The sequence below is a fragment of the Eretmochelys imbricata genome, chromosome 7, assembly GCF_965152235.1.
Source record: "Eretmochelys imbricata isolate rEreImb1 chromosome 7, rEreImb1.hap1, whole genome shotgun sequence".
Lineage (NCBI taxonomy): Eukaryota > Metazoa > Chordata > Testudines > Cheloniidae > Eretmochelys > Eretmochelys imbricata.
In genome coordinates, this window is record NC_135578.1 from 76,301,314 (window position 1) to 76,305,029 (window position 3,716).

Sequence of the window (3,716 nt, forward strand, 5' to 3'; positions counted from 1 at the left end):
AAATGGCTTTAGGTCCATTGAAACATTTCTTTTTAACGTTGACGCCACTGCTAGGGTGCCTCCTCTTTGTTTGCTGCTCTGGGGATTAGCCCCTCCCAATGCTCCCTTCTGCCACTCATTTGCACACCCTGCTCACACACACACCCCCCTTCTATGTGCAACTCTGTATGCTCTCCCTTCACGGCTTGGTCCTCCAGCCAAGTCACTATAGTCTTCCCCTTCCAGGGTTTCAGAGTCCTATCGGATGACTATCACAGGCAGTCTTCTGCTCCACTGCCCACTCTGCGTGTTGTCCCCAGCAGCTAGTAGGGGAACCCAGGCTGGGTTCCAGTCCAGCCCAGGGACCCTGCAACCAATGTCTGCATTATCCCAAGCTTTGCTACTACTTCACCTACAACAGGCTCTCTCCACCCTCCTCCAGTTGACCCTTCTCTCATGGATAGCACCTCATAGCTTCCATTCTCTCCCTAGTTTCCACCTTTCCACCAGTAGAACATGACTGCAGGCCTCACGCTGTAGCCCCCTCTGGCCTCAGCTTCCAGCTTTTATACTAGCTCAGCCTGTTCCTCTCCAGCTGCGCTCCATCTTCTATTAGGACTTGCCTAGCCAGCTTAGTTCTCCCCAAGTGCAGCCTATTAGGTTAGTTAGCCCTTTCACAGCTACCTTAATACTTTCAGTGAGGGGTGAAGTAAAGACCCTATCACTCTATATGAAACGTTTCAAAATGAAGTCATTCTGAAACAAAAAATCCAAAAATTTGAAAGCTTTTTTGATCTAAAACATAAATTGTTGCAGTAGATACAATTTTACACACACAAAAGTTTAAAAACTTTTTGACTGAAAACTGTTTTGATGAAAATTTTCCAATCACCTCTATACAGAAGAGAGAAAAATACATTTTTCACACTGGCAATGTTCACACACTCTCCAGCGTCCAATATTTGAATTTCCTGCCTAGTAGCTCCCAACACCTGGGGGCTCATACCACAGAGTTAATGTCAGGTGGAAAGCGAGTACTTAAAACAGGGATTACCCTAAATATAGAACCAAAGGAAAAGTGATGCAACCATAATAAATGCTGCTAGTTCTCCTCTCTCAATATATCAAACTCACTGAAAAAGGTGAGATTCATACGGTCAGCGGTACGCCAGCTCCTTAGCTGGTGTAAATCAGTGCAACTCCATTGAAGTCAATGGCCCTGCACAGACTTTGCACCAACTCAGGATCTGGCCCTATGCCTCTCTTCAAGGTGAGGTTACATCAGGGACGTAGACACCAGTGCCATCTTTGGACAAATTGCCTAGTAATAAATTCTATTTCTGACGAGATGTATGATATTGCTCTATCATTACAGTGTTTAATTTTTATGACAGAATGACAAGTATTGTCCTTATATTTTCATATTCATGATGCCAAGGCTATCAAATAGTCAAAAAGTAGGTGTATCGGGAGAAAAAAGAAATAAAGATTTAAGATGAGGCAATGTATTCCTCTTTAAGGTGTATGTGTCCTGGATAAGATGTTATACACTTCGCTAAAGATAATACATGATACTTCTATGGCTATATATTATGTATTCATAGGTAAGGCTATGATTTTGTAATGGATATTTTTAGAAAGAGTCGTGGACAATGAACAAAAATTCACAGAAGCTGTGATCTGTCCCTGACTTTTATTAAAAACATCCCTGACAAAACGGGGAGGGAGGATGGTCCAGCACCCTGTCCCACAGCATACAGTGGCAGGGAGCTGCAGACCCTTGCCCTAACCAGTGGCTGGGAGCGGGGTATCCCCCCTGCCCGCAAGGGATGGGGAGCACCAGGGAATCACCTGCCACGCTGCAGGACTGGAAGCTGAGCGGGGGCATGGGGGCGGCTGGGAGCTGTGAGGAATCCCCCACTGCCACGGTGGCTGAGCTGCTGCGGGGCCCAATGTCACAGAAAGTCACAGAATCCATGACTTCTGTGACCTCCATGACATACATGTAGCCTTATTGATAGGGCAAACCCTCAGATGATGTAAATGGTCTTCAATGGAGCTAGGACAGTTTGCACCTGCTGAAGTTCTGCCCTATAATTCTGAATGTGTGTCCATATGGATTGCCCAACCTAGAATTTGAATGATACTTTTAGGCACCCACATTTGAAACTTAGGTTCTCTAAATGGCAAATGTGTACACACTAAATACTTACCTAAAGTTCTCCAACACACATAGTTTAACACCTCAGGGAAAAAAGTCACTTCACTGGCCATTTGTGGCTGTGTAATCTGCAACGTACAAAAAAAACAGACCTCCCCTACCTCAATCCTGTTAGCAAACACTAATGAAAACAAAAATAAAGGAATAAGAGATCAGACTCGTTTGACACAGTGAGGGTTTTCCTGCTGTATGAAAGTACTCCTCCTTCCACTTGCAGTTTCCACATTCCCACTTGGATATGGAATCACCTTTATTTTATAAATTGCTAAAGGACAAGTGTGATGAACAAGAAAATATCTGCATTTTTTTTTATGAACATGGTGCATGTATCTGTGTGTAGATCAAGAGGGAAGAGGAATGGGTAGAGCAGGGGTTCTCATGACCCCAGGAGTGGGGACCAAAGCCTGAGCCCCCTACTGTCCTGGGTGGGGGGCCAAAGCCAGGGACATCAGCCCCAGGCAGGGGGCTTGCAATCTGAGCCCCACCACCCAGGACTGAAGCCTTCGGTCTTCAGCTTTGGCCCCAGGTGATGGGGCTCAGGCTTTGGGCCCGGGCCCCAGCAAGTCTAACGCCAGCCCTGGCGACCCCATTAAAAAGGGGTTGTGACCCACTTTTGGGTCCCAACCCACAGTTTGAGAACCACTAGGGTTGAGCAACCAAGCAGGAAAGGCAACATAATAGCCTAGATAAAGAACTTCCCAAAACACACACAAGGCAGGTTTATAACTGTGAAGAGATGACTCTTTGGCCCCAACCTTGGTAAGACAGCTCCTTTGCCAATGCTGGAAAGAGAATCAAAGACAACCTAAAACATTAGATGATCCCAGGGCCTAGACAAGGGTGGGGGTTTAAGGGAGTGGGTAGAGACTGCCCAGGAAAGTGCCAGCAAAACATTGACCAGGCTAACCAGGGAACACACAGACAGACGGAGAGGTAGCATGTTTTGAGCAGGACAGTGTTTCTCCCCAGCCAGAGATGGAGGTTAGCTGGGCTGAAGAGAACTTGCAGAAGCTGGCAAGGGAAGATTAGGGTATGAGTAAGACCTAGGCATTTACATTGTACCTTTCAGTGAATAAATAAATAATGCTTTGTTTTGAAGACTTTTTTTTTTGAACCAATCAAATTGGTGGTCACAGCTCCCCACAGTAAAAAGGGCTTACAAGTGCCAAATGTGGTTGAGCCTGTTGCATTAACATGGTTGATAAATAGGAGCAGACACCTAAAGGCCAGTTCCAGAGTGGCTGGAACATGTGGTTCTGCCCAGAGAGGTGCAAGAAGTCAGGCCTGTCACCTAAGAAGGACTAACAGGGGTCTAAAGTGCAGTTCACTTGGTAACCATGACAGAAAGCACACAACCAATCTTTGTGTAACAGTTTAAAAATAATGTTTTTTAATTATGCATGTGTTTTTACTTAAGGAATTTTAAAACCATGCAGCGACTTCAGTGGGAATTTGGGTTGCAGAAAGGTGGTGAAACTGATCCCAATGCACAGGGCCTGGAAAAGCCGGACTCAAT